General features: G+C 38.3%; 1 protein-coding gene across 12 annotated transcripts in view; it reads left to right on the top strand.

Annotated features, from left to right (window-relative positions):
* The first annotated feature begins 846 nt into the window (after nucleotides 1-846).
* ODF2L (outer dense fiber of sperm tails 2 like) overlaps nucleotides 847-22,906 on the top strand; it is a 79,982-nt gene continuing 57,922 nt past the window's right edge. For 10 of the 12 annotated variants that reach the window (XM_066376713.1, XM_066376705.1, XM_066376707.1 and 7 more), the window contains exon 1: nucleotides 847-1,028. The gene's annotated coding sequence lies outside the window, so the exon portion shown is untranslated. The other 2 variants (XM_066376704.1, XM_066376703.1) reach the window with 2 other exon arrangements.

The raw sequence follows: 22,906 nt of genomic DNA, 5'->3' as shown, positions 1-22,906 counted from the left end.
CAGAGAAGTTAGTTAACTTGCCAGAGGTCTTGATCCATCAGTAAGAGAGTGAACACTTAAATCTCTAGTCCCTAATGCTTTTTACCACTTGCATATATGAAACAATTGTGTTTATTATGAATGAACTTTTAATTCTCATTAACTCTGGGCCAATCACACTGCTGGGAAGAAAAAAAGCATTGCTGGAATCATCAATGGAAAATATTTCTTAGCCATACATATTTAAATTGCTCAGTTGATAGTTGTTCTATTCGTGAATATGATGGCGTTAAATCCTCAACATCAATTTTAGGTTGAGGTGTTGGATCAAGTTTAATACGCTTCCAAATAAAATCTGGCCTTGCTTGTGCTGGAGTTTATGAACCACACCAGCTGGCTGTGGCACAAATACAAAGAATGAAACTCTGAAAGGTGTCTTGGAGATAACAGACCAGCTCCCTCACTTAACCAAAGAAACTGAAGCCCACGGACAGGATCTCAGTGAACAATTCATACACTCAACATGAGGTTTCTTCCAGTCGTGGTTGCCATGGCTTTTTCAAATCCCCCCCCCCCCCCCCCTTTAAAGAGCAGAAGCAGGGCATTCCAGGCCAGGTGTCAGAAAACACGCAATCTATTGTCCTTATTGCCTCCTGTTCTGGGTGAGCTCAGGTAAGACTTTTGGTAACGACCATTTCTGCTCCTTCCCTAAAACATAAAGTTTGGGGCGGGGACGTTTAAAGGGAGGTACGACTGGGAGACAAAGAGTCACTCTCAGGCTCCGCCCCTCACTCCCGCCAATAACAACAAGCGCCGGCGTTCGCTTATCGACGGAAAGAGCGGGGCGGGGCGACGGTTGCCAGAGAAGCCACTTGCTGGTTACTAGTTACGCTTTTGTCCCGCTTGTACCTTAACGGGGACTCTTCCACTGCAAGCAATTCTAAGAATTGCTTCCCCTTTAAGTCCTTTGCCTTCCTTTCTGGCTTTCACCGCTGCACTGCCCCCTGCGTGCCGCTCCCTCCTATCTGACCCACAGCTGAAGAGCACAGGTACGGCTGCCGGGGCTTCACTAAGGTTCGCAGGGCGTCCGCCCCTGCGGTATCTTCGGACCCTGTTCATAGTGGAGCGGCGGCGGGCTTACGTCACGGAGACGTGCTTACGCAGCGGGGGGGCGTAGGCGCGCTCTTGGGTGAGGGAAGGTTAGGGTTGGGAGGGGGTGTGCGGTTAGAGACACTTCGGTGTCCCGGGAGTGAAGACCCTCGCGTTTACCCGGGTCTGGACCACAGTGCCGTTGTGCCCACACCTTCCGCCCCCTGAGACTGGCTGCCTGGGCTGAGAGAAAGGCAGTGAGGCTTGCACGCCATGGAAGGGTGTACCGTCCCTGGGACAGTAGAGCAGTTACTAAGCTGAGGTGGGCTTCAGGACGAACCCCTTACCATGACCTCCCCCCCCCCCCCCCCCCCGCATGGTAGGGTTGGAAATAGTACTCATACCTTTTCGGCGGGCTTTTAATCCCCCACCATATTAAGACAGCAGACCGTAGTAGGCGTAGGCCCTGGGGCTCCACTAGTAAGAACACTCTAGGGTCATTGGTTCCAGCCTCTAGGAAACCCCTTCAAGTGTGTGGCCTTGGGCAGGTCATTTAACGGTCCTTGCTTCAGTTTTCCTCTTCTGTAACATAAGGACACTAAAAGAGGTTAAGTTAACCAGTGCCACGTTTTGCGTATAGGTGGTTAGTAATTGATGCTGCTTGCTTTACTGAGAAACCAGACAGTGGTTGGTATTGGGAGGTCTATGGAGACCAAGTTTCCCTATAACCTTCTGCACAGTAAGGTTTTGGGTATTTTGTGTTTTTTTTTTGTTTGTTTGTTTTTTGTTTTGTATTTTTCTGAAGCTGGAAACGGGGAGAGACAGTCCGACAGACTCCCGCATGCGCCCGACCGGGATCCGCCCGGCACGCCCACCAGGGGCGATGCTCTGCCCACCAGGGGGCGATGCTCTGTCCCTCTGGGGCGGCGCTCTGCCGCGACCAGAGCCACTCTAGCGCCTGGGGCAGAGGCCAAGGAGCCATCCCCAGCGCCCGGGCCATCTTTTGCTCCAATGGAGCCTCGGCTGCGGGAGGGGAAGAGAGAGACAGAGAGGAAGAAGGGGGTGGAGGTGGAGAAGCAAATGGGCGCTTCTCCTATGTGCCCTGGCCGGGAATCGAACCCGGGTCCCCCGCACGCCAGGCCGAGTATTTTGTTTTTGAATGAACGAGGTACTTGGAGTAAACAGCACTGGGTTAGTTATGGTTAAAGGAATAAACTGCAGAAAGCTTGTTTGCTTTTAAAATTAGTTTGATTCCCTTCGGCTTACAATAAAAATGTCATGGTGTTGTAATTCTTTAATAGCTAGGTCTCCTTTTTTGTTTCTTTTTCCTCTTGATTTTGCAATTGATGTATATTAATAGTATAGTTTTTGTATCCCAAACACCCAAAGGTATGAGAAAATGGCTTTGTTTATATTACTGTTAATCACTGTGCTTGGTCTGTACAAATGAATGAAACGCAAGGAACTGGGGATAGCAATGAGTTTGACATAACATCTACCCACTAGGCAGAGTTTTGTTGGAAGTCAATTGTTTTCTCCTGATCTCTGGTTTAGTAGTATTCAGTCAGTTAATGAAGATGATTTGTAACAATTCCTGTGAAGAAGAGGTATCAAAAAATTGTTTTATTTTTTATTATAAGTAATAGTTATATTGAGTTATATACAGTGGTGGAATTAAGCTGGTTCGCACTGGTTCAGCAAAACTGAGACATAATTTTTTGAGTTTGGCGAACCAGCTGTTAAAATGGCACTTGTAATCTGGGTTCTTTTTAAGGGGGCACCTGGGCAGCCTCCCAGAGTGGAAATCACAAATTTACATTATTAACTCTTTTTTTAACGTTCATCTGTGCAACAGCGTATTCTAAGTGCTGTAGTAATGTTCATTCAGTCCATAGGTGAAAAAAATTGCGAGTGAGGACAACAATCAAGAAGCAATATGGAAATATCTTAAATAACAGTTTTATTTTTTGTCAGTATTATTTAATATTTTTAATTAATATTTTAAAACTCATAAGCTGGTTTTGTGTACCTCTTTTATTTTTATTTAAGTATTAAATGTATGAAATAATAAACTACCTTTCAGTATTTTGTTTTTTAATGCTTAAGACAGTCATTAGAGCAGAGAACTGGTTGTTAAATTATTTGAATCCCACCACTGGATATAAGTATATCACAGGTATGTTGATATTACGTATGTATATTAATGTGATTGTTGTAAGCAGAATTTAAAAATTTCCCCCAAGATTTCCATTCCCTGATGTACAAGCTCTATGTAATTCCTCCCTTGCAAGTGAACAGACTTATGAATTTGATGATCTATTGCCCCTGTGATTATATTATCTAATATGAAAAAAGGAAGATTATCTGAGTAGGCCTGACCTAGTCAGGCAAGCCCTTTATTTATTTATTTTTTCAGAATTACATCTTATTTATTTTTGAAGTTATTGGGATGGCATTGGTTAATAAGATTGTATAGATTTAAGTGTACATTCCTAAGATCTGTATAATATACTGTGTGCCCATCACCCAATGTCAAATCATTTTTTGTCACCATATATTTGGCTTCTTTTACCTTTTACTATCCCCAACCTTCTTTCCTCTGATAACCACCATTCTGTGGTCAGTGTCTATGGGTTCAGTTTTATATTGACATATGAATGAAATCATATAGTTCTTGGCATTTTCTGACTTATTTTTATTTGATTGATTTTAGAGAGATAGAAAAATGAAGAGAAAGAAAGAGAAGCATTCATTTGTTGTTCCACTTAGTTGTGTGTTTTCATTGGTTGCTTCCCACGTGTGCCCTGACTTGAGATCGAACCCACAATCTTGACATTTTGGGACATTGCTTTAACCAACTGAGCTAACTGGCCAGGGCCTTGACTTATTTCACTTAGCATAATATTCTCAGGATTCATCCCTGTTGTTGCAAATGGCAGTATTTAATCTTTTGTTAAGGATGAAGAGACTCCATAGTGTGTGTGTGTGTGTCATCACCCACAGTCATCTATCAAAGGAATTTTGGTTGTTTCCATGTGTTGGCCGCTATAGTGCTGCAATAAACATAGGGGGAGCTTATACCTTTGCAAATGAATGTTTTCAAGTTTTTTGAGTAGATACCCAGAGAAGGATTGCTGGGTCATATGATAACTCTATTCTTAATTTTTTGAGGAATTAGCATGCTATTTTCCATAGTGGTTATACAAGTTTACAATCCCACCAGCAGTCAATGGGAGTTCCTTTTTCTACACAACTTCTCCAACACTTGTTATTACTTGTCTTGTTGATCATAGCCATGTTAACAGGTGTGAGGTGGTATCTCATTGTAATTTTGATTTGCTTTTTTTAATAGCTAGTGAAGTTGAGCATCTTTTCATTTACCTGTTGGCCATTTGTATGTCTTTGTGAACAGAAGTGTCTGTTCAAATCCTCTGCCCATGTTTTAATGGGATTGTTTGTTTGATGTTGAATTGTATGAATTCTTTATAAATTTTGGATATTAACCCCTTATCAGAACTGTTGTTTGCAAATATCTTCTATTCGATTGGTTGCCTGTTTGTTTTGTTGGTGGTTTCTTTTGCCATACAGGATATAGTCCAATTCATTTATTTTTGTCTTTACTTCCCTTGCCTTTGCAGTCAAATTCATAAATTATTATCTAAGACTAAGATGCATGAATTCAGTACCTATGTTTTTTTCTATGTAATTTATTGTTTCAGGTTTTATATTTAGGTCTTTGATCCATTTTGAGTTAATTTTTGTACATGGTGATAAACTAATCTAGTTTCATTCTTTTACATGTGGCTGTCCAGTTTTCCCAGCACCATTTATAGGAAAGAATTTCTTTTCTTCATTGTGTGTTTTTGGATTTTTTCTCAAAAGTTTATTGCCAATATACAAGTGGTTTTATTTCTGGACTGTGCATTCTGCTCCATTGATCTATATGTCTGTTTTTCTGCCAATACCATGCTGTTTTGATTATCGTTGCTCTGTAATATAATTTGAAGTTTTTGAAGTTAGGTAGTGTGATGCCTCTGGTTTCTCCCCCTACCTTACAGGATTGCTTTGGCTATTTAAGTTATTTTATGGTTCCATACAAATCTAATGATTTTTAATTCTATTTCATTAAAAAATGACATTGGGATTTAGATAGGATTGTATTATTCTGTATATTGTTTTGGGTAATATGAACATTTTAACTATGTTGATTCTTCCAATCCATGAACACAAAACATCTTTTCATTTCATTGTGTCTTTTTCAATATCTTTTAATAATGCTTTGTAGTTTTCAGTGCATAAGTCCTTCATATCTTTGTTGTTTATTTGTAGTTATTTTATTCTTTTGGTTACAATTGCAAAAGAAGTTATTTTTTGTTTTTTTCTAAAAGTTCATTGGTGGTATATAGGAATGCAGTGGATTTTTGTACATTGATTTTCTATTCTGCCACTTTACTGTACTTGTTTATTGTTTTTGGTGGAGACTTTTGGGTTTTCTATACATAGAATCGTGTCATCTATAAAAAGTGACACTTTTACTTCTTCCTTTCTAATTAGGATGCCTTTTGTTTCTTTCTCTTCCCTGATAGCTCTGACTAGGACTTCTAGAATTATTTTGAATAAGAGTGGTGAGGGTGGAGAGCCTTGTTTTTTTCTTATTTTTTGCAGAACTTTTAAGTTTTAAATAAAATTGTTGTTTCGGCCCTGGCTGGTTGGCTCAGTGGTAGAGCGTCAGCCTGGCGTGTGGGAGTCCCGGGTTCGATTCTCGGCCAGGGCACACAGGAGAAGCGCCCATCTGCTTCTCTACCCCTCCCCCTCTCCTTTCTCTCTGTCTCTCTCTTCCCCGCCTGCAGCCAAGGCTCCATTGGAGCAAAATTGGCCTGGGCACTGAGGATGGTTCTGTGGCCTCTGCCTCAGGCGCTAGAATGGCTCTGGTTGAGGCAGAGTGACACTCCAGATGGGCAGAGCATCACCCCCTGGTGGGCATGCCGGGTGGATCCCGATCGGGCGCATGCGGGAGTCTGACTGCCTCCCTGTTTCCAACTTCAGAAAAATACAAAAAAAAAAATTGTTGTTTCATCATTGCATATGATATTAGCTGATGGTTTGTTATATATGGGATTTATTATGTTGAGGTATTTTCCTTTTATACCCATTTTATTGGGTGTTTTAATCATAAATGGATGTATATTATCAGATACTCTTTTTGTATCTATAAAATAATGATTTTATTCTTTGTTTTGTCACACTGATTGATTTGCATATGTTGAAATCTTGTGACCCTTTAATGAACCTTACTTGATTGTGATGTATTATTTTTTAAAGTATTGTTATATGTAATTTACTAGCATTTTGTTTAGGATTTATGCATCTTTATTCATCAGAGATACTGGTCTGTAGTTTTCTTTTTTAGTGTTATCGTTGCCAGGTTTTGGTGTCAAGGTTTTATTGGCTTCATAAAATGTGTTAGGAAATATTGCCTGTTCTTGGAATAGTTTGAGAAGGATGGGTATCAAGTCTTCTTTGAATGTGTGATAGAATTTTCTAGTGAAGCCATCTGTTCTTGGGCTTTTATTTGTATGATGGTTGTTTCAATTTCCTCACTGTTGATTAGTCTATTTAGATTTTCCAATTCTTCATGGTTTATTCAGGAAGGTTACCTATTTCTAGGAACTTATCTATTTCTTTTAGGTTATTGAATTTGGTGGCATGTAGTCTTTCATAGTATTTTAGTATGATCCTTTGTATTTCTGTGATATCTGTAATCACCTTTTTATTTCGATTTTGTTTATGTGAGTCTTTTTTCTTTTCCTTGGTGAGTCTAGACTAGCTAGGAGTTTGTCAGTTTTATTAATCTTTACAAAGGACCAACTTTTTGTTTCCTTACTCTTTTGTATAGTCTTTTCTCTATCTCGTTTAATTCGGCTCTAATTTTTTTTTTTTTTCTACTGACTTTAGTTTGCTTTTGGTCTTCTTTTCCCAGTTTTTAAGATATAATATTATATTGTTCACTTGGGATTTCTCTTATTTCTTGAGACAGAAATGTAATGATCTAAACATCCCTCTTATTACTGTTTTTGTTTTTGCTGCATCCCAGAAGTTTTACTACGTCATATTGTCATTCTCATTTTTCTCTATATTTCTTCTGATTAGACCTTATACTTCTTCTTTAACCCAGTCATTTTTTAATAGTATGTTGTTTAATCTCCAAATATTTGTTGGTTCTTTTAATTCCTTTAATTTCTAACTTCAAAGCATTGTGGTCAGATAATATGCTTGGTATGATTTCAACCTTCCTAAATGTGTTGAGGCTAATTTTCAGATCCAACATATGGTCTTTCCTTAAGAATGTTCCAAGTGCACTGGAGGAGAATGTAATCTGATTGTTGTGGGATGAAAAGCTCTGTAATTATGTTTATTTGGCCAAATGTGTCACTTAAGGCCGATATTTCTTTTTTATTATTAATAAATATTTGGATTTATTGTGTTAACATGGATTCAAGTGTCCTACTCAACATAACACACTCATGCCCCAACAACGTGGCCCTCCCGTTACACCCTCTTTGCTACCATCCCCCTGACTTACCCACTTCCCTCTAGGATTAGCTGTCCTATTATCTGTAACTGTGTGTTGTGTATATATAATTTCACTAATCCCTTCACCTACTCTGGTTCCATCCCATCATCCCCCTTTCTTCTGACAGCTGTCCCTCTGCTCCCTGTGATGCCACCTCTGCCTCTATTCCATTCTTCAGTTCACCATGTTCATTAGATTCCACACATGAGTGAGATCATATGATAATTTTTCTTTCTCTGCCCAGTTTATTTGATTTAGCATAATAATCACCAGGTTCATCCATGTCATCACAAAAGGTAAGATTTCCTTCTTTTTCACTGTCGTGTAGTATTCCATTGTGTATGTGCTATAGCTTTGTTATCCACTCATTCAGTGATGGACACTTGGGCTGTTTGCAGACCTTGGCTATTGTAAACAATGCTACAATAAACATGGAGGTGCATATTTTCTTTTGAATCAGTGTTATGGGATTCTTAGGATATATTGCTGAAAGTGGGAGAGCTGAGTCAAAAGGCAGTTCCGTTTTTAATTTTTTGAAGAAACGCCATACTGTTTTCCACAGTGGCTGCACCACTCTGCATTCCCACCAGCAGTGCAGGAGGGTTCCCTTTCCTCCACATCCTCGCCAGCACGTATTCTGTGTTGTTTTGTTGATGAGCACCATTCTGACAGGTGTGAGGTGATATCTCATTGTGGTTTTAATTTGCATTTCTCTAATGATTAGTGATGTTGAACATTTTTTCATATGCCTACTGGCCATCTGTATGTCCTCTTTGGAGAAGTGTCTATTCAGTTCCTTTGCCGATTTTTAAATTGGATTGTTTACCTTCCTGGTGTTGAGTTTTACAATTCTTTATTAATTTTGGTTATTAACCCCCTATCAGACGTATTGGTGAATATGTCTTCCCATTGTGTGGGTTGTCTTTTTTTTTGTTAATGGTGTCTTGCTGTGTAATAGTCTTTTAGTTTGATATAGTTCCATTTGTTTATTTTGTCCTTTATTTCACTTGTCCATAAAGATATATTGGCAAAAATATTGCTATGACATGTCAGAGAGTGTACTGCTTATATTTTCTTCCAAGATTTTTATGGTTTTGTGACTTACAGTTAAGTCTGTTAGCTATTTTGAGTTTATTTTTGTGAATGTTTTAAGTTGGTGACCTAATTTCATTTTTTTTTTTTGCATATCCCTGTCCAATTTTCCCAACACTATTTATTAAAAAGACTGTCTTTACTCCATTGTATACTTTTGCCTCCTTATGAATATCAGTTGATCTGGGTTTATTTCTGGGTTCTCTGTTCTGTTCCATTGATCTGTATGTCTTTTCTTATGCCAGTACCAAGCTGTTTGATTACAGTGGCCTTGTATAACTTGATATCAGGAAGTGTATACCTCCCACTTTGTTCTTTACAAGATTGCTGAAGCTATTTGTGTTCTTTTTTGGTTCTATATAAATTTTTGGAATATTTGTTCTAGATCTGTGAAGAATGCCATTGGTATTTTAATAGGATTTGCATTGAATCTATAGATTGCTTTGGGTGGTATCAACATTTATTGATGTTTATTCTTCCTGTCTATGAACACGGTGTGCCCCGAACCAGCATGGCTAGTAATTCCAGGCCCTGAGTGGAAAAAGTGTGGAATTAAGAAAAGATGCTTAATGAGAAATAGAATGGGCTTGGGAGGCTTCTGCAATGCCTTTTGCTTGCCAAAGAGAGCAAGAGCCCCCAGTCTGCTTTATTATATAATGTAGAGAATTAAAGATTTAAGCCATATGCAAATAAGGAAGTCCCTGATACAAAGCCACTTATCTGAAGCATAAACAGGAATCCTCATAAGAGTGCACTCCCCTACCCACGCAACAGTCAAGGGTGTGGGGAAAAGCTTAGTCTTAAAAAGGGTGTTGAGAATATCTTAGTATTAGAAGGGTGCTGAAAGTATCTTAATCTTAAACTAAGGCCTAGGCTATAAGGATTTTGTTAGTTTACAGCCTGTCTTCCAACAGTATATACTCCTACTTGGTTAAATATCTTCCTTGATTTCTCTTTTCATTGTCTTATACTTTTCTGAGTACAGTTCTTTTACTTCCTTGGTTAAATTTATTTCTACGTACTTTATTTCTTTATTGTTGCGATATTGAAGGGGATTGTTTCTTTAATTTCCCTTTCTGACAATTTATTGTTGGTGTATAAAAATGCAACTGAATTCCAAATATTTTATATCCTGCCACCTTGCCAAATTCATTTATTAGGTCTAGTAGTTTTTTGACTGAGACTTTAGGGTTTTCTACATACAGTATTATATCATCAGCAAATAATGACAGTTTTACTTTTTCTTTTCCAATTTGGATGCCTTTTATTTCTTCTTCTTGTCTGATTTCTGTGGCTAGGACTTCCAGAACAATGTTGAATAAGAGTGGAGAAAGGGGGCATCCCAGTCTTGATCCTGATCTTAAGGGGATTGCTTTTAATTTTTTCCCATTGAGTATGCTTTTGGCTGTCAGTTTGTTATAGATGGCCTTTATTATGTTGAGGTATGTTCCCCGTATTCTGTCTTTGCTCAGAGTTTTGATTCTAAATGGGTGCTGGATTTTATCAAATGCTTTTTCTGCATCTATTGATATAATCATGTCATTTTTATCCTTTGTTTATGTGATAAATCATATTTATTGATTGTGAATATTTTATCAGCCTTGCCTTTCCAGAATGAATTCCACTTGATCGTCTATGGCCATACCACCCTGAATACGCCCGATCTCATCTGAATTCCACTTGATCATGATGTGTGATTTTTTTAATGTATTACTGGATCCGGTTTGCTAATATTTTGTTGAGAATTTTAGCATCTATGTTCATCAGGGATATTAGCCTATAGTTTTCTTTCTTTGTAGTGTCCTTACCTGGTTTTTAAATGAGGATAATGCTTGCCTCATAAAATGAGCTTGGAAGTCTTCACTCCTCTTGAATATTTTTGGAATAGCTTGAGAGGGATAGGTGTTAGTTCTTTGAATGTTTGGTAAAATTTGCCTATGAATCTGTTTGGTCCAGGACATTTGTTTGCTGGGTTTTTTTGTTTATTTAAAATTTTTTTTTTGTATTTTTCTGAAGCTGGAAACAGGGAGGCAGTCAGACAGACCCCCGCATGCGCCCGACCGGGATCCACCCGGAACGCCCACCAGGGGGCGGTGCTCTGCCCATCCCGGGCGTCACTCTGTTGCTACCAGAGCCACTCTAGTGCCTGGGGCAGAGGCCATGGAGCCATCTCCAGCGTCTGGGCCATCTTTTGCTCCAATGGAGCCTCGGCTGTGGGAGGGGAAGAGAGAGACAGAGGGGAAGGAGAGGGGGAGGGGTGGAGAAGCAGATGGGTGCCTCTCCTGTGTGCCCTGGCTGGGATGTTTGCTGTTTTTTTTGTTTGTTTGTTTGTTTTTGATAACTTTCAATTTCATTTGTTGTAATTGGTCTGTTTAGGTTTTCTGATTCTTCCAGATTGAGTTTTGGAAGATTAAATGTTTCTAGGAATTTATCCATTTCATCTAGGTTATCCAATTTTTTGGCATATATATTTTCATAGTATTTTCCTACAGTGATTTATATTTCTGTGGTGTCAGTTGTTACTTCTCCTTTTTCATTTCTAATTTTATTTATTTTGGTCCTCTCTTTTTCTTGATGAGTCCGGTCAAAGGTTCATCAATCTTGCTTACCTTTTCAAAGAACTAGCTCTCATTTTCATTGATCTTCTGTATTATTTTTAGCATCTATGTCATTTATTTCTGCTCTAATATTTATTATTTCCTTTTTTCTACTTACTCTGGGCTTTATTTTTTGTTCTTTTTCTAGTTCTATTAGGTTCAGGGTTAGGTTGTTTATTTGAGCTTTTTCTTGCTTATTAAGATCTGACTGTAATGCTAAATTTCCTTCTCAGGACTGCTTTTGCTGTGTTATATAAATTTTGAGTTTTTGTATGTTCATTTTCATTTGTTTCAAGGAATTATTATTATTTTTTTAAATAGTTTTGTTTAGACAATTTTAACGGAGTGACATAGGTCAACTATAGCACATAGATTTAAAGAAAATATCTCCAGATCATTTTGACATTCGATTATATTGTATACTCATCACCCAAAGTCAAATTGTCCTCCTTCACCCTTCATTTGGTATTCTTTATGTCCCTCTCCTTCTTCCACTCACCCTCTCTCTTCCCTTCCCCTCCTCCTGGTAACCACTGCACTCTTATCTATGTCCATGAGTCTCAATTTTGTGTCCCACCTATATATGGAATCATACAGTTCTTAGTTTTTTCTGATATACTTATTTCACTCATTGTGATGTTATCAAGGTCTATCTACGTTGTCGTAAATGATTCTATGTCATTATTTCTTATGGCTGAGTAGTATTCCATAGTATACAGTATATGTACCACATCTTCTTTATCCAATCTTCTATTGAAGGGCTTTTTGGCTGTTCCCATGTCTTGGCCACTGTGAACAAAGCTGTGATGAACATGGCTGCATGTGTTTTTATGTACCAATGATTTTGAGTTTTGAGGGATTGCTGGGTCATATGGTAGTTCTATTAATTTTTTGAGGAACCACCATACTTTCTTCCATAGTGGTTGTACTAATTTACATTCCCACCAACAGTGAATGAGGGTTCTTTTTTCTCCACAGCCTCTCCAACACTTGTTATTTTGTTGTTACCTGTCTTGTTGATAATAGATAATCTAACAGTTGTGAGGTCATATCTCGTAGTTTTGATTTGCATTTCTCTAATAGCTGGAGAAGATGAGCATCTTTTCATATATCTATTGGCCATTTGTATTTCTTGGGAGAAGTATCTGTTCATGTCCTTTTCCTATTTTTTATTGGATTGTTTGCTTGTTTGTTGTTGAGTTTTGTGAGTTCTTTATATAAATATATTTTGGATATTAATCCCTTATCTGAGCTGTTGTTCAAAAATATCATCTCCCATTTAGTTGGCTGTGTGTTTTGTCAGTTTCTTTTGCTTTGCAAAACCTTCTCAGTCTGATGTAATCTCGTTCATTTATCTTTGCCTTTACTTCCCTTGCCTTTGGAGTCAAATTCATAAAATGTTCTCTATGGTCAAGGTCCATGAGTTTAGTACCTATGTTTTCTTCTATGTATTTTATTGTTTCAGATTTTATATTTAGGTCTTTGATTCATTTAGAATTAATTTTTGTACAAGGTGACAAACCTTAGTTGAGTTTCATTCTTTTGCATCTGGCTTTCCAATTTTCCCAGCACCATTTATTGAAGAGGCTTTCTTTTCTCCATTGTGTGTTTTTGGCTCCTTTATCAAAGATGATTTGAACAAATATATGTGGTTTTATTTCTGGGCACTCTATTCTGTTCCATTAGTCTGTGTGTCTATTTTTCTGCCAATACCATGCTGTTTTGATTTTCGTGGCTCTGTAATATAATTTGAAGTCAGGTATTGTAATGTCCCCAACTTCATTTTTTTTTTCTTAGGATTACTTTGGCTATTGGGGTATTTTTATGGTTCCATATAAACCTGATGATTTTTTGTTCCATTTCTTTAAAAAATGACATTGGAATTTTGATTGGAATTGCATTAAATTTGTATATTACTTTGGACAATATGGTCATTTTTAACTATATTCTTTCTATCCAAGAACAAGGAATGTTTTTCCATTTCATTGTATCTTCTTGGATTTCCTTTAGCAATACTTTGTAGTTTTCAGTATATAAGTCCTTTACATTCTTTGTTATGCATTCTTTGTTATGCATACCTATTCCTAGGTATTTTTTTGTTATTGTTGCAATCATAAAAGGAATTTTTTTCAGTTCATTTTCTGAAGTTTCATTGTTGGCATATAAGAAAGCAATAGACTTCTGTATGTTAACTCTGTATCCTGCAACCTAACTGTATTGGTTTATTGTTTCTAATAGTCTTTCTGTGGAGTCTTTGGGTTTTCTATGTATAGGATCATATCATCTGCAAAAAGTGAAACCTTTACTTCTTCTTTCCCAATATGAATGCCTTTTATTTCATTCTCTTGTCGGATTGTTCTGGCTAGAACTTCCAGCACTATGTTTAATAGGAGTGGAGAGAGAGTGAAACCTTGTCTTGTTCCTGATTTCAGAGGAAAAGTTTTCAGTTTTTTTGCCATTTAATATGATGTTAGCTGATAGTTTATCATAAATGGCCTTTATAATGTTGAGATATTTTTCTTCTACACCAATATTGTTGAGTGTTTTAAACATAAAATGATGTTGTATTTTATCAAATGCCTTTTCTGCATCTATTGATAGAATCATATGTTTTTTGTTCTTCGTTTTGATGATATGGTGTATTACATTAATTGTTGTATGTATGTTGAACCATCCTTGTGCTTTTGGGATGAATCCCACTTGATCATGATGATTTATTTTTTTTAATGTGTTGTTGTATTCAGTTTGCTAGTATTTTGTTTAGGATTTTTGCATCTATATTCATTAGAGACATTGGTCTGTAGTTTTCTTTTCTTGTGTTGTCCTTACCAGGTTTTGGTATGAGGGTTATGTTGGCCTCATAAAATGTGTTTGAAAGTATTGCTTTTTCTTCAGTTTTTTGGAAGACTTTGAGTAGGATAGGAATCAAATCTTTGAATGTTTGATAGAATTCACAAGTATAGCCATCTGGCCCTGGACTTTTATTTTTTGGGAGGTTTTTGATAGTTATTTCTATTTCCTCCATTTATGGGTCTGTTTCGGCTTACTACTTCTTCATGATTCAGTCTAGGAAGATTATATTGTTCTAGGAATTTATCCATTTCTTCTAGATTATTAAATTTGGTGGCATGAAATACTAAGTTTTTCATAGTATTCTACAATAATCCTTTGTCTATCTATTGATATCTGTGGTAATTTCTCCTCTTTCATTTTGGATTTTATTTATTTGAGTTCTTTCTCTTCTTTCCTTAGTGAGTCTTGCCAAGAATTTGTCAATTTTATTGCACTTTTCAAAGAACCAGCTCCTTGTTTTATTGATTCTTTCTATAGTTTTTCTGCTTTCTATTTCATTTATTTCTGCTCTAGTTTTTATTATTTTCTTTCTTCTGTTTGTTTTGGGTTGCCTTTGTTCTTCTTTTTTTAGTTCCTTAAGATGTAATGTTAAGTTGTTTACTTGGGCTATCTCTTGTTTGTTCATATAAGCCTGTAATGATATGAACTTCCCTCTTATTACTGCTTTTGCTGCATCCCAGAGATTCTGATATGTTGTGTTGTCCTTTTCATTTGTCTGTATATCTTTTTTGATCTCTGCTTTTATTTCTTTTTTGACCCAGTCGTTTTTTAGAAGTATGTTGTTTAATTTCCACATTTTTCTGGGTTTGCTTACTACTTTTTTGCAGTTGAATTCTAGTTTTAAAGCTTTATGGTCAGAGAATATGCTTGGTATAATTTCAGTCTTTCTGAATTTTTTGATGTTAGTTTTGTGTCCCAACATATGGTTAATTCTTGAGAATGTACTATGTACACTGGAGAAAAATGTATACGCTGATGTTTTGGAATGAAATGTCCTGTAGGTGTCTATCATATCCAATTGTTCTAGTGTTTCATTTAAGGCCAATATTTCTTTATTAGTTTTCTGTTTGTATGAACAATCTAGAGCCCTCTGTGGTATATTGAGAGCTCCAAATATGATTGCATTTTTGTTGGGTTTTATTTTTAGATCAGTTAGTAGATGTCTTATATACTTTGGTGCTCCTTACTCTGGTGCATATATGTTAAGAAGTATTATATCTTCTTGATTCAATGTCCCTTTTATCATTATGAAATGACTATCTTTGTCTGTGATTACCTTTGTTGTCTTGTAGTCAGCATTGTTAGATAGGAGTATGGCTACACCTGCTTTTCTTTGGATATTATTTGCTTGGAGAATTGTTTTCCAGCTTTTCACTTTGAATCTATTTTTATCTTTGTAGCTTAGATGTGTTTCTAGAGGGCAGCATCCAGTTGGATTTTCTTTTTTAATCCATTCTGCTACTCTGTGTCTTTTTATTGGTGAGTTCGATCCATTTACGTTTAATGTAATTATTGACACTTGAGGGTTTCCTATTGCTATTTTTTTTTTTTGTATTTTTCTGAAGTTGGAAACAGGGAGGCAGTCAGACAGACTCCCGCATGCACCCGACCGGGATCCACCTGGCATGCCCACCAGGGGGTGATGCTATGCCCATCTGGGGTGTTGCTCTGTTGCAATCAGGGCCATTCTAGCACCTGAGGCAGAGGCCATGGAGACATCCTCAGTGCCCGGGCCAACTTTGCTCCAATGGAGCCTTGGCTGTGGGAGGGGAATAAAGAGACAGAGAGGAAGGAGAGGGGGAGGGGTGGAGAAGCAGTCGGGCGCTTCTCCTGTGTGCCCTGGCCAGGAATTGAACCTGGGACTCCTGCACGCTGGCCGACGCTCTACCACTGAGCCAACCGGCCAGGGTTCCTATTGCTATTTTATATAATGCTTTCTAATAGCTGTATTTCTTGTTTGGTTCTTTTCTTTTGTTTTTCTGTCATTTTTTTTATTTGGTTGTATTCCATACTTCTTTCTTCTGTTTCTTCTTTTTCTAAACCATGTGTTTTAGTAGTGGTATTTTCAGGAGTGGTTACCATTAAGTAATTAAAGGAATATATAGTATATTTATTGTACTCCATTATTTCAGGAGGGTTTCTTCACTCCATCCTCCTTTGTTTTTGCTAATTTTTGTCTTCTCCCCTTTTTTGTTTTTGTTGTCATAGATTATTTTTGTTTTTATTGTGCTTTTGTTGGAGCTTTTACTTGTGATTTTTTTTGTTCTGTTCTTTGTATCTGGTCGGATAACCCCCTTTAGTATTTCCTAAAGTAGGGTTTTCTGGTGATAAAATCTTTCATCTTCTCTATATCTGTGAATGTTTTTATTTCCCCTTTATATTTGAAGGAAAGCTTTGATGGATATAGTATTCTTGGCTGCAAGTTTCTCTCTTTCAGTACTTTAAATATTGGGGTCCACTCTCTTCTGGTTTGCAGAGTTTCTGCTGAGTAATCTGATGATAACCTAATAGGACTTCCTTTATATGTTGTAGTTTTCTTTTCCCTGGCTGCATTAATGATTTTTTCTTTGTCATTGATTTGTGATAATTTCATTATGATTTGCCTTGGAGTAGATCTGTTTGGGTTAAGATAACTCAGTGTTCTGTTCACTTCTTGGATTCGAGATTCTAAACCTTTCCACAGGCTTGGGAAATTCTCATCAATTGTTTGTTTGTATATGTTCTCCATTCCTTTTTCTCTCTCTTCTCCTTCTGATATACCCATTATTCTTTTTTTTTTAATTTTTAATTTTATTTATTCATTTTTAGAGAGGAGAGAGAGAGGGAGAGAGACAGAGAGGGAGAGGAGAGACAGAGAGAGAGAAGGGGGAGGAGCTGGAAGCATCAAATCCCATATGTGCCTTGACCAGGCAAGCCCATGGTTTCGAACCGGCAACCTCAGCATTTCCAGGTCGATGCTTTATCCACTGTGCCACCACAGGTCAGGCCCCATTATTCTTATATTGCTCTTTCTGATGGAGTCAGACAATTCTTGTAGGGCTTTCTCACTTTTTAAAATTTATGAGTCTCTCTCTTCTCTCTGTAGTATCTCTAGTTGCCTGTCTTCTATGTCACTAATTCTCTCTTCTATCTGGCCTATTCTATTAGCTAACCTTGTCACCTCATTTTTCAGTTCATGTGTTGAGTTTTTCATCTGTTTGGTTCCTTTTTATAGTTTTAATTTTCTTGATGAAATATTTTATTTGTTCATTAAATTGTTTTTTAGCTCACTAAATTGCCTTTTAGAGCTTTCTTGTATTTTACTGAGTACTTTTAGTACTTCAATTTTGAATTCCATGTCATTTAACTTCAAGGTTTCCATGTAATTGAAGTTATTTTCTACAGAAATTTCGTCATCTATCTGAGCTATGTCTCTGTCTTTTGTATGCATGATATTTGATTTCTTTTCCCCAATGGCATTTGAGAATAGTATTGTTAATAACACTAATAAGAGATAATTAAGAATGTAAAATAAAAGTTGAAAAAAGCAAAAATGAAAATTCTATAATGATAAATGGAACAAATACTACAGAGAACAAGGAGTAGGAACTGAAGAGAGATGGCAAAATAGAGAAAAAAAAAACAAAAAAAAAAACAAGTGAAATGTCACAAGGGAAAATATGAGTTCAAAATACAATAATTTGATGATAAATGTCAATCAGATGAGAGAAAAAAATGAAAAAAAAAAGTTAAAGGAGAAGAAACTAGAAAGGAGAATAAAGAGAACAAAAGGACAGAAAATAAAATACAAAACAAAGAAAGGGAAAAAAAAGGAAAAAAAACAGAAGTAAAGGTTTCTGAAATGAAACCCTCACAAAAAAAAGAATGAAAAGTATAACAACTGTAGATAATATAGTTCAAAAGGAAAATATTTTTTTAAAAAAGGAAAGAAGTAAAAATGACAAAAAGCATAAAAAAATTTTTTTTCTGGTTTTGAGATATAGATTCTTTTCTTTTTTTCAGCAGGTGGCTCTGTCCTACAAGTTTGCCTCTGTGCAGCTCTTGAGCAGAGGTATGCTGGGCCTCAGTCCCGTTGGCAGGCTGGGCTTGTTAGGGCTTTGTGATTATCTGGTTATAGTAATGAGAGTCTCAGTTTTCCGGGTGCTTCTATGCACATCCCTCCCATGGGAGCTAGCAGCCTGGAGACTTAGCTGTGGTGGCCGCCTCAGCTACTGTCCTCACAGCAAAGGAATCTGTACACAGACAGGTCTCCCCTCCAGTGCCTCTCAAAGCACAGTTCTGGGGAAGGCAGTGGGAATGAGAGCTGCCAGCGTCAGCAGGCAGGGTAGGTCACAGACTAAGGACCAAGTTCCCTTTTGTTTCACACAGGCAAAATTCTGTGGGCCAGTGGGCTTATCTGGCCATGCCTCAGCGCACCACAGTTTTAATCTCTATGGGCTTTTCCTGCTTGTGCTGCTTGGTAGCCCACAACAGGCCATGTGTGTATCCAGCTCCCATGACTGTACACAGACGGTTTCAGCCACCGTTCTGGTGCCCAGCCCGGCCATTCTCAGGCCAAGGGTCTTGGCCCATGTGAGCTCCTGGCACTGCAGATCGTGGAGCTGGTAATGCCCAAAGATGCTGGACCCCTGTGGGCCCAGCATTGTTAACCTTGGGCAAAGCACCTCAGCCTGCCCATGTGCCCACTCACTGCCCATGCTGTTGATGCTAGGTGGAACCTAGCACCTCTGTGCACACCCTGTGCAGGGCATCGTGGAGCTAGGAGTACCCAAAAATGCTAGTGTTCATGCAGGTGCCCAGCGTTACTCAATTCGGGCAAAGCATCTCGGCCCTCACGTGCGCCCACTCCCTCCCCAAGCTGGTGATGGCCGGTGGAACTGCTAGCGCTGCTGAGAATACACAATATGCTGGTGCTGGCCCATGCGGGCACCCTGTACTGAATTTTAGGTGGATCCCACCACCCGTGTGCTCACCCAGTGTCCACAACCTCAGGGAGACCTGGCGTGTTCTTTCCTTTGTTTGGGCACCCATCATAACTCCACTCCATCCCCATTAGCTCAGTCTTTCCTCTTTGCCCATCTCCAAACAAAAGTGCCCTACCTCGGATCAGCATGGAAAGCAAAATGCCCTGTCCTCCATCTTATCTATTCAGCCACTTTTTTATCCAATTATACCTTGTCTGGAGTGTGTACATTTTGGTACTCCTAAGGTGTTTTTTTTTTCTTCTCTGTGTTTATTTGTTAAATTTGTTGAAATTTCAAGGGGAGAGATTGGGAGAATCTCTCATGTGGCCATTTCTCTGATGTCACTTCCCTCAAGGAAATTTTTGATATCTTCCTTGATCTCATTGTTAACCCATTTGCTATTTAATAACATACTATTTAGCTTCCAAATGTTATTCTTTTTCTGTTTTTCTATTGTAGTTGATTTCTAGTTTTATGCCATTGTGATCAGAGAAGATGCCTGATATGATTTCAATCTTCTTAAATTTACTGAGACTTGTTTTGTGTCCTAACATGTGGTTTGTCCTAGAGAATGTACCATGAGCACTTGAAAAGAATGTATATTCTGCTGCTTTGGGATAAAGGGTTCTAAAGATATCAATCAAATCCAGTTGTTCTAGTGTGTCATTTAAGGCTGCTCTTTCTTTGTTAATTTTCTATCTGGTTGATCTATCCATTTATGTTAGTGGGGTACTAAAATCCCCTACTATTATAATATTGCTGTTGATCTTGCTCTTTATGTCAGTCAATATATATATATATATATATATATATATATATGCTTTATATATTTAAGTGCTCTTATATTAGGTGCATAAATACAGTGTGTCCATAAAGTCACGGTACACTTTTGACCAGTCACAGGAAAGCAACAAAAGACGATAGAAATGTGAAATCTGCACCAAATAAAAGGAGAGCCCTCCCAGTTTCTGTAAGATGTGGCAGCATGTGTGCATGCGCAGATGATGTTGTAACACCGTGTATACAGCAGAGCAGCCCATGGCCATGCCAGTCGAGATGTGGACGGTACAGAGGAAAGTTCAGTATGTTCTGTGACCAAAGTGCAACGTGAATTCATGACCAAAGTGCAACGTGAATATTGGCACGTTTATAACAAAGTGCCACCACATAGGAATAACATTACTCAGTGGGATAAGCAGTTGAAGGAAACTGACAATTTGGTGGAGAAACCCCATTCTGGTAGGCCATCAGTCAGTGATGAGTCTGTAGAGGCTATACGGGATAGTTACCTAAGGAGCCCTAAAAAATCTGTGCGTGCGTGTGCTCACCAATTACACCTAAACAAGACTACAGTTCATAAAGTGTTAAAGAAGTGTCTCTGTTTTACGGGGTACAAATTGTGGCTGATGCATGCTATCAAACCGGCGGATAGACCCACACAATGCGCATTTGCTACAGATATGCTTCATGAGATCGACAATGATGCAAGATTTTTGCAGAAGATTGTGTTTAGCAATAAGGCGACCTTCCATATCTGTGGACATGTTCATCGCCATAAAGTCTGAATATGGGCTGCTGAACATCCTCATGCCTACGTTGAGTACGAATGTAACACCTCTAAAGTGAACATATGGTGTGGCCTGATGCATGATAAGGTGATAGGCCCATTTTTTTTCGTGGAGCAGTCTGTGATGGCAAAGTTCTATCTTGACATGTTGGAATTGTATGCAGTGCCACAATTTCCAAAAGGTGTCATCTTTCAACAGGACAGTGCTCCTCCACACTATGCCACCATTGTTCGTGAGTTTCTGGATAGAACATTCCCCCGGCGGTGGATAGGCAGGGGTTCTGTCAAGCCATGGCCACCAGGATCCTCGGATCTGACGCCCTTAGACTTTTACTTTTGGGGTTATGTGAAGCAACGTGTACATTGAATGTATCAATGACATTAATCACTTAAAACAGAATCACAGACATTATTCACTCTGTTACACCAGACATCCTTACTCTTGTGTGGCAAGAACTTCACTATTGTTTGGATGTGTGTAGGGCAACAAATGGAGCCCACATCGAACTGCGCTGAATAGGTATGAAACTGGGAGAGTTTCCCTTTTATTTGGTGCAGATTTCACATTTCTATTGTCTTTTGTTGCTTTCCTGTGACCAGTCAAAAGGACACCATGACTTTACAGACACATGGTACAGTATTTTCAATGGTTATATCCTCCTTTTGGATTGCTCCCTTTATTATTATGTAATGATCTTCTTTCTCCCTTACTATAGCTTTTGTTTTAAAAGCTATTTTATCAGGTATGAGTATTGCTACCCCAGATTTTTTTTCATTTCCTTTTGCATGAAATACTTTTTTCCAACCCTTCATTTTTAGTCTACGTGTATCTTTTGTTCTGAGGTGGGTCTTTTGTAGACAGCATATATATAGGTTCTGTTTTTTTATGTATGCAGCTACCCTATGTCTTTTGATTGGAGCATTTAATCCATTTACATATAAGGTTATTATTGATACGTACTCATTTATTGCCATTTTATTCTTTAAACCTACAGCCCTTTTTCTCTCAATTTCTTTTTTTTTTCCCTGCTCTTTTTATAGCAGGCCCCTGAACATTTTTTGCAGTATTGGTTTGGTTTTAATGAATTCCTAGAGTTTGTTGTTGTTTTTTTGTCTGGAAAGCTTTTTATTTCTCCTTCAATTTTATTTTCTTTTTGCTTTATTTTGTTTTGTTTGTATTTTTCCGAAGTTAGAAGCGGGGAGACAAACAGACTGCTGTATGCACCTTACCAGGATCCATTCGGCATGCACACCAGGCATTGTCCTGTTACGGCCAGAGCCATTCTAGCGCCTGAGGCAGAGGCCATGTAGCCGTCCTCAGTGCCTGGACCAACTTTGCTCCAATGGGGCCTTGGCTGCAGGAGGGGAAGAGAGAGAGAGAGGGAGAGGAGGAAGGGTGGAGAAGCAGATAGGCACTTCTCCTGTGTGCCCTGGCCAGGAATCAAACCCAGGACTTCCACATACTGGGCCGATGCTGTACCGCTGAGCCAACCAGCCAGGGCTCTCCTTCAATTTTAAATTATAGCCTTATTGGATGAAGTAGTCTTAGTTGTAAGTTCTTGTTTTGCATTATTTGAATATTTCTTGCCAATCCCTCTGCCCTGAAGTATTTCTTTTGAGGAATGAGAAATCATCCTTATGGTTGCTCTTCAGTTGGTAATTACAATATTTTTTGCTCCATAAGATACACTTTCCCAAAAGTGGAGGGGAAAATTCCTATGCATCTTATGAAGCGACTGTTCATTTTTTTTTAGCTGCTGTGGGGTGCTGCACCAGTAAACATATGTAGAAGGAGTGCTAGTGGGAGTGTAATCATACCTGCCACAGCTGTGTGTGGAAACCTGGCATCTGCTGAGTCATCTCCTCATTCCAGTTTCCACAGTTGCATTGCAGCTCAGGAGGGAAGGCGAATGACGCTGTGTGAGCACATTCATCTGGCATCATTGAGGGCAGACATGAGAGGTGCGCTGTAGCAGTGGAGGGCTGCGCTGCAGCTGCTGGAGCTCTGTGTGAAGTGCTGAGGTCACTTGCTGCCCTCTTAGTGCTTGGCCAGTTTAGAGCACATATAAGCAAAACCACACACACAAAAACCTTCAAAGAAGTGAAGACTCATCTAACTGTAATTCCTGGGGGTCTTACCAGCCAGTTGCATCCTCTCGATGTTTCCATCAACAAACTGTTAAAGTCTTTA

The sequence above is a fragment of the Saccopteryx leptura genome, chromosome 3 (assembly GCF_036850995.1).
Source record: "Saccopteryx leptura isolate mSacLep1 chromosome 3, mSacLep1_pri_phased_curated, whole genome shotgun sequence".
NCBI lineage: Eukaryota > Metazoa > Chordata > Mammalia > Chiroptera > Emballonuridae > Saccopteryx > Saccopteryx leptura.
Note: the sequence above shows the minus strand (reverse complement) of the source record. Positions and strands in the feature narration are given on the sequence as shown.